This window comes from Coregonus clupeaformis, unplaced genomic scaffold (genome assembly GCF_020615455.1).
Source record: "Coregonus clupeaformis isolate EN_2021a unplaced genomic scaffold, ASM2061545v1 scaf0660, whole genome shotgun sequence".
NCBI lineage: Eukaryota > Metazoa > Chordata > Actinopteri > Salmoniformes > Salmonidae > Coregonus > Coregonus clupeaformis.
The window spans coordinates 159961-175340 of NW_025534115.1; positions in this window are offsets into that span (position 1 = coordinate 159961).

Here is a 15380-nt window from a genome sequence, read left to right on the forward strand (position 1 = left end):
GCAATATGAGCACCCTACATACCTTCTGTCATTGCTTTGCTGATGACACCTATGAAAAATAAGAGAAAATAAGAATATTATTATTATATCTTATGTAAAAAATTATATTCCATAAAATCCGAGGTTTGTCCCCTGATAAGATAGGATAAACCCATTCCATACTTTCTGGTGATGAAAAAGAACAATTCGAATTTTCAGGGGAAAATGTGGAAATATGAAATGTAATGTTATGATATACCTAACATTACATTTACTGTGAAAGTCACCACAATATGTATTTAGCCACCTGGTACCCTGCTCTCAATCAGCAGTGAATCATCATCAACCCTTGTCAAGAGCTGGTAATACCCTCAATAAACCACTGACTCAAATCCCATCAGAGAGGAAAACAATGGTGAACTCATGATGATGATGGGAAGATCTGTGAAGGAGACACCAGCCAGAGGTGTCAGAGCTAACCAGACAACCCATGAGAGACATTGATGAATGGAAGTTGGAGAAAGTTCTGGTTCTAAAGTGGAATAGTACTACAGCTGGAGGGGAATTCTGGAAACCAACTGTCAGAACCATCCCTCAGTGGTCTAATGCAGATGGATCGATCCACTGGGTTTGGGCGGACTGGGGAGAAATAAGGTGTCGGTGCCTTCCGGCACAAAAGCTTCCTTGAACATTGCCGGTAGCGCAGCGGGGGCGTATATTTCTCTCTCAAACCCTTCATTTTCTCGCCGTGAAATGTCATTTTTAGACACGCAGGATAGGACCCTCGACCAGGCCCCGTCAAGCCACAGGCGTGACTTATCGATGTGCCGTGGAGAGGTGATGAGATGGTGACGGAGGAATGTGAGAGCTGAAAGGAACAGACAGAGGGTAGACTGTCTGTACCTCACTACTTTTTTTTTGCTTTCCTATAACAGTTTGCAAGAAAGAATCCAAACATAAGATGTATCAAACTAGAAGACCAAACCAACCAAATCAACAGAGTACCTACTGTACATAGTACCTCATTGGTTATAGAATGAATCACAATCAACTACTAGATTGAGGGGAACTCAGCAGTAGGCTAGTTCATAGCTTTTCCTTTTATTTTCTTCTGAAGCAATATTGTACCAGCTGAGGGGAGCTAATTGAAGATTTAACAATGACATGTTATTAAAATCCCACAATTGTTGACCTTATAATGCAATCTGGAAAATCATATTGGAACATAATATTGCCTTAAAATCTCACAGCAAATTCAACCAAATCTTATTGATTGACCTTTTTCAGTTTGTCAGATACAAATTGTGTGGCTATTAGCCTGAAAGTTCCAAGAGAAAGAATCCTTGAATTGTTGCAGTGGTCGATGGAAATGCTTGACATTTAGGCGAAATCACATGAAAATCTAAACCCTGAAATGGGCTAAACAGAACTGCAATAAATCAAAAAGCATTACAGTATATATAAATCTGTCTGATATAGGAAAAAGGACCTTCTTAGTAAGGGTGAGTCCTGTCCATTTTATTGTAAATGGTAGCCCTGGGTAATATGGAGGTCAGTGCTCCCATTGCTGCACAGCTAATAAAATCTCCCCTGGTCTTCAAGGCCATTAAGTGGCTGCAGTCCCCTGTGAAATCTTTGTGGTGGCGCAGGGGGGCGACAGGGCACGCTGTATATATTCTACACGCTAATCAGTGTCACTTAACGGGCTAGGATCGCGGGTCAGCCCCCTGTGGGTCTTCTCCGATGGGAGTGAAGTCTCCAGATCTATGCTCATGACAGCCTGGCATTCATACACACTATTCAGTCACCTCTCTCTCTAACTCCCCGCCGCACAAACACACACACACACACAACCACATACTATTCTGTCACCTCAGAGTCCCCTCTACGGGGCTAGGCAGAGCGGGGTCTGTCACTGTAATGTTAAAATGTAAACTAGTTCTAATGCTTGTCTCTCTCAGCCTCTGGTCTGCAGGTATGATGAAGACAAAAGCTGAACATACAATCATAATCACAAGTTGATATTATTTGATCTTTCTGGGAATGCCAAGTCGGACTGGAAGCCAATATTCCTGTTAAATTCTTCTAGCCGCCGCAAGTCCTGAAACCTTGCGCCAACCCCACCCAAGCAGCCCTCTTCCTTCCTATCCAGCTGGATGACAGGCAGTCCGGATCAAATCCATTTAACGCCATCACAGGTTGCCCTGTGGTCCCCGGCCTCCAGTGCTGAAAATTGCTACTGTGTAAACGCCCTGCATGTGACAGTCCAACTGTTTCACATGTAGTCAGTTACCTTCTAGACTCAGGCAGGGGATTTTGCACTCTCTCCCACCCGTACATTCAGGAGGCACACTATTTCCAGCTGCTCAGCAGGCAGGTATACGACAGATGAGAGATTCCAGGTTCCTAGCTCTGCCTAGCTCTGCAGCTCTCTTCCCATCCCCAGCTATTCTCTCCGCACCACTACCCCGTAGCTCACAACAGATGACTATCGTTGTCTTCAGCCGCTGCCGCTGCCGCCAAGGCCTGGGCCAGGTGCTCCTCTATCTCTGGGTGAGAAGGGGGGGGAATGGAGGAAGGGAAGGGGAAGATGTTGAATTTCACACTTCACGGCTCCTGGATTAACCAGGTCTGGAGGTAATGTTGACGGACAGGCCGACTAGCCAGGAGAGGGGTGAGGAGGGGGGATGGGGGAGGCAGAGGTGGCCCCCTGTTTGAGGGGGTCATCTGGATGTAACATTATAGTCAGTGGTGTAGTGGAGGTATATGCAGGTATCGCCCGCATATACCCACTTATTTTTCAGTGGGCATTCGTATACTCACTTCTTAATCCCCTTGCATATCAAAGTAGTGTAGTGGAGGTATACGCCATGTCAATTAATAAGGCTGACGCAACAGATCAGAATGTTTAGCTTAATGTTGATAAACTATTATTTATTCACATTTTCAGCGCAGCAATGTGCTACACGGCAGTGGGCCTCGAATGTTACAAAATGCAATTTGCAGAAAAAAACATATTCTAAAATGTTCACCGCACATGCAAGTGGTTTCATGGACAGAGATGGAAATATCCATTAGATATGTAGAAAGAGGGAGATCTAAAAGATGCAACAACTATCATGGGATGCTAATATGACTAGGATAATGCCTGCTAGACAATGAAAGAAAGTTGAAAACCAATAGAACAGGAAATGCAAATGGGGAAGTCTTTATAAAATAATTGCAATGGTGGGATTTTGGCTATAGGCTACTTTGGCGCTAAGTAAGGCGTCTTTATAAAATAATTCGATTTAAGCGTCCAGGTTTCAAACAATTAAAGAACAGGAAAAATAGCAACGCTAATGATGGGCCTAACAGTCTTCTGGTAGATTAAAATGCTTTCCCAAAAACCTTCTAAATGAAGTGTTAACTACAAAGTAGCCTATGCCTACCTGGCAGAATGATTTCATGATTATTTGCATTAATCCAGTGGCCATTTGTTTTGCAAACTCGATCTCATAGCCAACAGTGTTTCCGTACCAAACAGTGCTAGAGTGCCTGCACACTTCAATTAAAGCGTAACTACACAAAAAAAAATCTAAATTTCATAGATTTTTCCCAGACCTCAATGGTGGTCTCCTGATGTGGTTTAAGCATTGTTGTGGACTTAGAACATCCGATTGTGTTGTTTTTCTGTTTTAAAAAGTGTGAAACCTGTGTATTTCTGACTCAATTGACAGCCTCATTTATCTATTTCAATAGTAGACCTACTATTAGCCTACTGCACAGTACAGCTTGGGTTGGTCTGACTGTTAGAGACCAATATGGGATTTATCATTTTAGGTCATTTAGTGTGTCACTGTTTCTCTTAGATTTTTCACACAGGGTGCCTTTCCTCACCGGGTGTTGCAAAATTGGAGTATACCTACTTCTCCAGGTACCACTGCACCACTGATTATAGTGGCGGTGGTACCAAACAAAGCTACAACACAACCTAGGTTCATTTAATCATATACCTAGAACAACCTAGAACAGAACACAGCTATCTTAGGGTTCACTGGAGACCAGGAATATCTGGATACAGCAGAGCCACTATCAAGTATCACTATCAACTCCACCTATCAGAGAAGAGGATACTGTTATGTCTGACTCAGACAGACTGACAGAGATTCCGGCGTCACGGCTCAGGCAGACTAGACAGACACATCCCCATAGCATCACAGAGTAGCCAGGTACGTCTCACAGAGCAGCCAGGTACGTCTCACAGAGCAGCCAGGTACGTCTCACAGAGCGCCAGGTGCGTCTCACAGAACAGCCAGATACGGCTCACAGAGCAGCCAGGTGCGCCTCACTGAGCAGCCGTGCCCGCCTCACAGAGCAGCCAGATACGGCTCCAGAGCAGCCAGGTACGCCTCACAGAGCAGCCGTGTACGCCCCACTCACAGAGCAGCCGTGTGCGCCTCACAGAGCAGCCGTGTGCGCCTCACAGAGCAGCCGTGTGCGCCTACAGAGCAGCCGTGTACGCCTCACAGAGCAGCCGTGTCGCCTCACAGCGCAGCCGTGTACGCCTCACAGAGCAGCCAGGCGCCTCACAGAGCAGCCGTGTGCGCCTCACAGAGCAGCCGTGTGCGCCTCACAGCGCACATCCATCCTCTTACCTTGTCCCGAATTCACTTTTCTCCCCAGTAGGTTAAACTCACACTTCACCTCACCTCGCAGCACACCAGTTAGCATAAAGGTACAGTGGAAATGATGGTATGTATAGCTTCCCAGTGTGCAGGGTGTAAACACTGGAAAACTCTTAGCAATACTTTTGAACTATTTACCTTGTTTTTACAATGGATTACAGCTAAATTAATGTATTTTATACTTGGGAAAAAATGAGACAAAAGTCATTACTCGTTGCCTTTTGAGTGTTTCATGAAAAACAGGAATCTGCATTTAAATATTATGTGAGGGGTGGGCCGAGTAAGCTTCAGATTATTTAGCCACTGAAATATTAGCAGCCATTGACAATCATGTCTAAACCCAACAAAGCGAGAATATTACAAAAATGACTTCACAGGCAGCACATTACAGATAATGCTCCGAGAGACAACAATATCTTCAGTCCCAAATATCCTTACTAAATGTTCCACTACAATAGATTTGATTTAGTCATTCAGTCACGGGAGCTGTTTTATGCCAGAATATTAAGCGTGTCTAATAATTAAAGGTTCTGCTGAACTTCCCTTTGATTAATTCATATGATTAATATGCCAAGGTGGCAGCTCATTGTTTAGCTCTTGACAGACTATTATAGCAACAAAGCAATAATCCCTACAATAATCCTTCCTCCTAATGCATGAACAGATAGATTATTATGTAGCTCTGAGGATTCCTCTTGTTTCTTATAAAGTTAGACATTGTCTATAGGCTCCCCACCAGCTTGTAGTCCTAAAAATCAGAAATGAGTTACCTCTGGTTCATTCAGCCATTTCTATGTGGAAAATTAATGGAGAAAGAATGGGGTTTTTGGGATAAACGCCAAAAAATAAGGTCTGTGGTAAACACAGGCTTAAGATCTTATGCGTTTTGTTCTGTGAGATAATATCTGTCCAGTTAACATGACCTTTATGAATTATGAAGCCTTTATGTGCTTTGTGCTTTTAAATTATATAAGCGCTTAAAAAATTCACAAAAAGTGACGTTAACTGATGAAGATGATCTCATAGAACAAAACATATAAGATCTCCTAAGCCTGTGTTTAACATAGACCTTATTTTCGGCATTTATCCAAAAACCCTCAAAAAAAAACATTCATTTCCCCATAGGCTTCGACCAACGAGGCATTGGCGGAGAGAGCTATTGCTATTTTCTCTCTATACCTTCCAGACTCTATATAGGGGGGGAACTGAATAAACAAGTACACAAGAGTCCATCCACTTCAGAATATTATTTTATTTGTATTTTTATAAATCAACATATCAGATAATTTCTTCCTTAACCATCACATTCCTAATCCCCTTTCAGATTCCCCTTTCTCTAGTAGAACTTTGAATCTCAAAGACCGTGTATGATCGGGATACTTTACAGTATGCAAAGAACAAAACTGCCTATCACCATGCTGTATCCACGCTCCAGAATTAAAACCCAGGAGTGGAAGGAGGGTTTATACTTTCCGCATGGACACCTCTCTGAATTGAAACTCCTATCTGCTCACCTTGCAATAGACTACAGGTTACCCATCGCTGCAGAAAGTTAATTTGAAAGTTAATATATCTGCCTATTGCCATTACCCAAAGCAACGGGCGTGGAACTGAGCCTGTATCCTGTCACAGAAAATGGCAGAATACGTCATGCATGCTGTATATAGTGTGTGAAGTCTGAGTGGCACTGAGTACGGTTCAGAGTTAAATGTATGATAACTATAGCGCTGTTTAACGGGAAAAACCCTTGGAAGATGAAATGTGATATAAACACAGTTCTTGATCCTTCCTAACACAAATACGACAACACAAATAGATGTTTCTGTTTCTGTGGGCAAGTAAACTAGTACTATTCTACCTCAAAAACGTTTCAAATGCATTCGAGGCACTCAGCCACAACACTGTACATTTCTATGCCTGAATTCTCCATCATATTGTTATCACAAACTCAACTGACATATTTCCAATATCTGAAAACTGCCTGCATCATTCTCAGACGCAACATATGCAGTATTAACGCTCATAACTCCGTAAATACCAAATACACAAGCACAATCCTTGCATTAGTCAGTCAGCCAATACATCAATGTTACATACAGTGACACAAAAATCACAGACCTACAGATACACACACAAGCCCACACAAGCACTCCCCTCCACACACACAAAGACTATCCCTCAGAGCTATCCTGGAGTGGAGTACCTTTGCGCTCGGAGCGTTTCTTGCGCCTCCTCTTGAACCTCCTCCCGGATCAAGCAGTAATAGGCCCCCACGGTCCCCGTGGGCCTGGGAGCCATCCAGAAACACAGCCATGCCTAACAGGGTTGTTCTGTTGCCCCTAGGCAGTCCTTTTGCCCCTTAGGCTGCCCTGTTGCCCCTAGGCTCTCTTTAGCCTGGAGAGTCTAGGAGGCACTGCACTTCCCCTCCCTCTCTCACTCTGCTAAGTACTGTACAGGCACTGGCGCAGACCCTCCCTCCTTCCCTCACATTCAACTTTGGGAGGATGAGCAGGGGAGAGGGATACGTGGAGGAGGGCAGTCAGGCTATGACAGAGGAGGAGGAGGAGGAGGGTGATGTCTGGCATGTTGATCCAGCATGGTAAACAGTTGTCAAATGAATATAGAAAAATATGCCTCTCTCTCTCTCTCTCTCTCTCTCTCTCTCTCTCTCTCTCTCTCTCTCTCTCTCTCTCTCTCTCTCTCTCTCTCTCTCTCTCTCTCTCTCTCTCTCTCTCTCTCTCTCTCTCTCTCTCTCTCTCTCTCTCTCTCTCTCTCTCTCTCTCTCTCTCTCTCTCTCTCTCTCTCTCTCTCTCTCTCTCTCTCTCTCTCTCTCTCTCTCTCTCTCGTTCACACCCTCAGATGTCATGAGCTTCGCCAGCCGGTACTTTTATATGAATGCTAAAAAACGAACAAACGTCACTCCAGCGGTAGCCAATCTCACCCTCTCCTTGGGACCCTCATGATCTGTGGAGACACATACACACACACACACATGCGTGCACACACACACACACACACACACACACACACACACACACACACACACACACATCCAATGACGATCACCTTGGCCAACAAATGCCATCTAAGAAACAGAAACATACCGATTCACACTAATTTAAAGGATCTATATTGTCCCATTGCTGTGATGGTGCCACAGTTACCCCAGTGTCACATTCAGGTAAACTAATTTCCACAGGCACACTAGCTGGCTCTCAGAGTGTGTTTCCCTGTGTCAGCAGCCCAAGACTCCATTCCACCAGTCCCCCATCCAGACCTCTCTAATCCTGGGGGTAATTATTGTCCTGACATGCACCAGTGGCTCCCCGGCTGGGGGACTTAGCACTCCGTACTGTAGAAGCGCCACAGCACTTAGTGTCCATGTCTACTATCATTCAGGCATCAGCTAAATCTGGCCGGGGTTATTATGAAACTCCACACCTTCATAAAGAGAGGGAGATTAACTGTAATTGTATATTCATTATACATACGGTAAGAAAATGCATACAGTAAGAAAAGTAGTGCATCGTGGGTCTCGTGAAAACACAAACCAGACGGTATAACTTACTAGTGGACCTCTGTCTCCCCCCAGTGAACAGTGAACGCAATCCAGATATTTTCAAACCAAAACCTGACAGATAGTATCACTGAGTTTCTAAACCCAGAGGCACAACATCGTGAGACTTCCGGGAACGCTTCGAAACAGACCAAACAGACCAGGCCGGAGTTTGGGGTTTGAGAAGTCAATGAGAGAAGTGAAAAAATCTTCCTTAGTTGTTAATTTTCTCGAAATCTAAAGACACAACATAGATTCGAGTCAATGTCTTAAGTAGTTGAACATGTTATTCCTCCAACCTCATGAAAGTGACAAACTGACACATTTTCATTTTCGTCAAAAACAATTTGATATCGAAGGAGTGCCTTTGATTTGACAGCCTGCAGATGCGCAGTTCGGCGCGAGACGACCGTTAGACCCAATTACATGTTTCTACACATGAGCTTAGTTAGCCAACGTCGCCATGACATCGCCTATAAGTGTGATCTGGGATTTCAATTGGAGAAGCAGTTTTAGCCTATCTTCATACTGTACTGTCTTTGATAGTATGCTGTAGTAGAACAACGCCAGATGAGAAACCGGTTCTTAGGCCTATACTGCCCCCCTGTGGCATGTATTGGGGGTGGTGGTTCACCTCAAATGAACCAAGCCCATCTGAACTACATATATAGACCCATTTCCCGGACGAGTCATGAAAAGTTGCACTCAGTTTCGAATCAGAAAGGGGTTTGTTTACAATGAAGTGAATATGAACACATCCAACTTCAGATGCAGCTCATGTAAGTTAGCCCTTTACATTCGTACCTGTATACGGGTTGACAATGGCAGATTTGGGCACTAATAAGCGCCTAAATTGGGACACAGTGGCTGTACAGTAACATTCTATCAATGACATCAGAGCTCAGGCTCTGCGATTCAGAGCTCTGTATGGGTTTTGACTGACAGACGTTCTGAACTTGAGCACCGCGCGCAACAAGAAGTTGAGAGTATCCTGTCGGGCTGTATCACCGCCTGGTACGGCAACTGCACCGCCCACAATTGCAGGGCTCTCCAGAGGGTGGTGCGTTCTGCCCAACGCATCACCGGGGGCAAACTACCTGCCCTCCAGGACACCTACAGCACCCGATGTCACAGGAACGCCCAAAAAATCATCAAGGACAACAACCACCCGAGCTACTGCCTGTTCACCCCGCTATCATCCAGAAGGCGAGGTCAGTACAGGTGCATCAAAGCTGGGACCGAGAGACTGAAAAACAGCTTCTATCTCAAGGCCATCAGACTGTTAAATAGCCATCACTAGGTGGCTTCCACCCGGTTACATAACCCTGCACCTTAGAGGCTGCTGTCCTATATACATAGACTTGGAATCACTGGCCACTTTAATAATGGAACACTACTCATACTACATATTTTTGCTTTACTCATCTCATATGTATATATACTGTATTCTATTCTACTGTATTTTAGTCTATGCCACTCCGACATTGCTCGTCCTAATATTTATATATTTCTTAATTCCATTATTTTACTTTTAGATTTGTGTGTATTGTGTGTATTGTTGTGAATTGTTAGATATTACTGATTTGATTTGAAGTTAGCCCCCATCCTTCCTGCTAATTTAGCAATTTTTGCTAATGTTTTGTTGTCTGAGTGAGGGACATGCTGTAAATTAAGAGGACTCAATGTAATTTGACAGATGAGACATTGAGGATTATAATAAATACTGCTTTGATGTCATACAAGCAAGCCAAACACCCATCCAAATGTGTAGGCTACTTCACATTTCCATATCATAAAACTCATGTCAGATACAGTGTCAACGTTTATGATCAGTATGTTTGATGTACAAGATGACGTGGTGTCATACCCTGGGTTGTTCTGAACAGAATGAGCCTATGTTTGTCTATTGTGAAGAAAATTGGCCGCTGAACACGCACCTGAATGCACTCATGACTCCTTTCTATGCACAACAAAATTACAATCTATTTCTCTGAATTGCCTTGTGAAAACCTAACACTGTAAGATTTTATTTTATAACTTAGCTAGTCATGTTGGCAATAGAACAAGATTTCAAATTATTCCCACTTGACCCAGATTGCGATTTATAACGGGCCGTTTTTTGTATTGCGTAAACAACAGTAATTGTGTGATGGCGGGGATGCAGGGCCATGTTCCAAACAAAACAACTACAAGTGTGCTTGCTCTAGTTCCTCAACGGCACAGCTAGGAGAGCTCAGAAAAGCACCTGAAGATTACATATGAAATGTGCACACTTTGGAGAGGTGTGTGGCCACCTCTCAATCAAACCCTTAGTCCTCTCACTCAAACCCTTATCATTTTTTTGTCTTATGTTGCACCTACCCCACATTTTCCAGGAATATTCTTAACATGTTACTAAATGTATCCAGAGTATTTTCAGATTTCGTTATCAACAAATGCGGCAGAAAGTACAGTAAATGTAAAATGCACATAAAATCAACAGTGTAATGTCTGGATTTAGTCTTGTGTCAGGTGAACTGTTGTGTCCTCAACTTTGGTCTAATACTTTTCCCATAATCTCCAAACTGTTCCCTTTTAATTGCTACCATGCTTATGCATTTCATATTTCTTTTGTAAGAAACATTTCAATTTATCCCTATCCATTTAGGCCAATTCCCACAAGTCTAAAGGTTTAACAAACACGTAATAAGATAGTTATCCTCTACATCATTGCAGATGTACACGGATGATTGATTACCTAGCAAGCTAGCAAGCCAGCGAGGCAAGCTAAAATATCACAAATAGAGATAGATAAAGCCAAAAGAAGAATATACTCGTTGAGCATAGCTAATCAGTCTTGTGTGTTTACATGGCCATCACTCACCCGACATCAGTGTATAGCTATTCTGCTAAGGGCTTTTGATGCAAGCATGCACGTATGTATCGCTTAACATGACATTTGCTTGTAAACAAAACATTTATCTATATAGGTAGGCTATACAATCCCAAAGTCAGGACACAAATACTTTTTTTATTATCCATTTTTGATGGATAATGCTATTGTGTTATTCCATAGCGAAAATGTCAACAGATGTGTGGCCTGAGCAGGGCCTATGATCAGCTCGTAAAAAATGTATGGATACAAACTTGAAACCATTTAGCCTACGGGGTGAAACTCCTGGACAGCAGTTGTGACTAGCCTGGTAGTCCATTCCATATTGTCCATTTAACTTTGACCTGTCCTGTTTTTAGGATATACTGTTTGTTAACATGTCAGCACATTTTTTTATTTGATTGGGCGCCATTTAGGTTAGGCAATTTGATCTGAGAAACCTACATGATGTAAAAAGTTTCCATCTCATTACATTGTCATACATTTTATCTCCAGCCTGTAGGCTACAGAAAAGGCCACATACTCTTTCTACCATGCTATATTTGCTACATATACGGAATGTAGGTGGAGCGCCGCAGCGATGCATCTCTCCAACAGCATCCTGGAGAGGCGCGCTGGGAATGGACAAGATAAATATTTTGCATCCCTGACTTTGACAAAGCGGGCACTGCTTATCACGGGGCGGCATCAGCGCTCACCTAAAAAGCCCATATGCCACTGGTTGAGAGAAATTGTCATTGTTTTGGGGCAGAATTATGTGAGGTTTTATGTGTTGTTGGAGGTACATTCTGGTCAGTTTAGCTCAGAAAATGCCGCCATTGGCAGTCGCCTAATCCTGCCTAATGAGCGGGCCGGCCCTGGGCCTGAGAATGAAAGAAAAAGTAAATCAAATTAGAAAATGGGTCACTCACCTGGTTTATACCTGCTGAGGGCTCTGTGTGTACTTGGTGGATCCAGTGATCTGAAAAAATTATAATAACAGTATGTAAACCTCCTGTACAGATCAAACTGCCAAGCCTTTGCAGTACTCTGGCTGTGGTAACAGTGGACACATCAACAGATCATGTAGTAGCATCAAACACCCACTAGATGGAACTCTTGAACTACTCACATTTTAGCAAGTAAGCACTTTCTATTACATTTTGGTATAACATTGCAATGCAGTGGTGTGGTGTCTGGAAGCCACACAGTGCATTCATTAATCATGCTCCTTGGTCAGCTGCAGTATGAAGCTGAATCACACCATTAATGCAGAGGTGTGGCTAGATCCCAACCTCTTACAGGCGGCAGGTAGCTTAGTGGGTAAGAGCGTTGTGCCAGTAACCGAAAGGTCGCTGGTTCTAATCCCCGAGCCGACTAGGTGAAAAATCTGTCGATGTGCCCTTGAGCAAGGCACTTAACCCTAATTGCTCCTGTAAGTCGCTCTGGATAAGGGCGTCTGCTAAATGACTAAAAATGTAATGTAAATGTTACAACACAGCACTGAATAGGCCCACACGACAGTAGGATAATTCAGTAAGTGCTCGATCCTGTTGAGAATGCACTGTAACCACCAGAGTTCACATGAAGGGGTGTGATGATGATCAGATCAGAAGTGGACACACTAGTAGGGAGAGTGTATGGACTCTGCTCACTGCTTGGTTTGTCAGTGTGCCACAGGGTCTGTCTGACTGACAGTGGAGCTGCCTCTAACCTCAACCTGAAACTACAGGCCAGAATGAACTAAGGACTGGACAGAATTACACTCTCCCCTAATCCAATATCAACACAGTTACAGCCTACTCTGGCAGTCCACAGAACTCAAAGTCAAAGTAACAATTGTAGGTGTAGGAAGACAGGGACAGCCATATTCATCAGAAAACTTGAACATAACATGGGAATCGTAGGTCCCTCCCTCGTGTTCTGTGAAGAAGTCGAACGTAGTGTGCGCTCAGGTTAAGTAGCTAATCAAGCAAAATAAGTGTGTAGGCTAAGTGTGTGTGCATCTTATTCACAACAGCTGAATTTAATTCAAGGGCACAGATGCTGCCTGCTGGACAACACAGAGATGCACTTCCTTTGACACATCACAACTTCCTCTACAGACAGCTGTAGGCATTCACGTCTCCAGAATACTGCTAACGAGTTCCTCCATTCCAATATACATCTACTGCATGCTCCATTCCAACACCGCAACTCGACTTACAGCACCATGGTTCAGCTGTTTAAGCAGAACGCACTCTCGTGTCCATTTGCCCTTGTCAACATCAAAATGTATTAATTGCTTTACTTAAACAGTTCTGAATCTCTTGTTTGCCTCGATTCATCATAGATCGATTCAAATCCAGGTCATTCCTCAAAACATGTATTCATTACAAAGCCATAGAAACATTCTTGCATGCATCACGCAGATAGTAATCTGCAGATAAGTGATGAGGAAGAAAAGGCACTCTATAGCAAACTGCCTGCTCTTTCCCCTCCTTCACTATCCTATCTGCATTCAGGTCTCATCAATACTTTGACTGCTTAATCAGTTACTGGTGTCAGCTGCATCATTTCTATCCTCCTGCACATCATAATGCTAGGGATGGGGGAGAGGGGAGTAATCAGCCCATCCAACATCCAACCCGCTCCGAGGCTCCGGGGCTGCGTCAGAAACGGCACCCACCCTACTCCCTACCTAGTGCACTACTTTTGACCAGGGGACCCATAGGGTTCTGGTCACTGGCGTAACGCAGTTTCTCTGGAACCACCGCAAGGTCAGAGTTTTTGAATGCGTCAGCCACTTACATCAATGATAGGCTTTCTGTGGTGCTAGCTTTGCTTTAGCTAATGGATAAATGTTTCTTGGTAGGCCTATTTGGTCCTTATTTTCTCATGTTAAGCATAACATTTCACGAAGCTATACACAGTGTCGCAAGGTTGCCATGATTTCATGAAATTACTTGTTCAGTAATTAAAGTGGAAATTCAAACATTGCAGATTGTAAAATACATTTTCGATACAACGGCATACTAAATCAGCAACCAGAAAATGTCCAGTATCCAGATGACCTTTTCCAGAGCTTCCTATACGGTTAATCGCTTTCCGTAACATGTTGAGGCCGGCAAATAAGGAGAATGAGAGGCTCAATTCAAGATGTTACAGAACTGCTGTATTTGGAGCACCACTCCCTTCTGCCCAGTTTCCCTGATGTTGCTACGGCAATCAAGCTGTTTTCACCATTCTGTCACTTCTGTGGAGAGATCGTTTTCTAAACTAAAACTCTACCTAAGAACAAAGCATTAAGCTCTTGGTCTGATATGTGCTTTTGAACACCTGAGTAAGCTCCACTCATTTTACATTTTAGTCATTTAGCAGACGCTCTTATCCAGAGCGACTTACAGTTAGTGAGTGCATACATTATTTTTTTCATACCCCCCGTGGGAAACGAACCCACAACCCTGGCGTTGCAAACGCCATGCTCTACCAACTGAGCTACATCCCTGCCAGCCATTCCCTCCCCTACCCTGGACGACACTGGGCCAATTGTGCACCGCCCCCATGGGTCTCCCGGTCACGGCCGGCTACGACAGAGCCTGGATTCGAACCAGGATCTCTAGTGGCACAGCTAGCACTGCAATGCAGTGCCTTAGACCACTGCGCCACTTGGGAGGTAGGACTCATAGCACTGGCGCCCGTCGTAGCCTTGACCACGGCTTTGTTCACCGATATCCCTTACTTTCAATCAATTATTTATATTTCAAGGCCTGAGGCACTTTGATCAGTCACATTCTTGAAGCCCAAGAAACAAATACAGTTGAAGTCGGAAGTTTACATACACCTTAGCCAACTACATTTAAACTCAGTTTTTCACAATTCCTGACATTTAATCCTAGTAAAAATTCCCTGTCTTAGGTCAGTTAGGATCACCACTTTATTTTAAGAATGTGAAATGTCAGAATAATAGTAGAGAGAATGATTTCTTTCAGCTTTTATTTCTTTCATCACATTCCCAGTGGGTCAGAAGTTTACATACACTCAATTAGTATTTGGTAGCATTGCCTTTAAATTGTTTAACTTGGGTCAAATGTTTTGGGTAGCCTTCCACAAGCTTCCCACAATAAGTTGGGTGAATTTTGGCCCATTCCTCCTGACAGAGCTGGTGTAACTGAGTCAGGTTTGTAGGCCTCCTTGTTCTCACACGCTTTTTCAGTTCTGCCCACACATTTTCTATAGGATTGAGGTCAGGGCTTTGTGATGGCCACTCCAATACCTTGACTTTGTTGTCCTTAAGCCATTTTGCCACAACTTTGGAAGTATGCTTGGGGTCATTGTCCATTTGGAA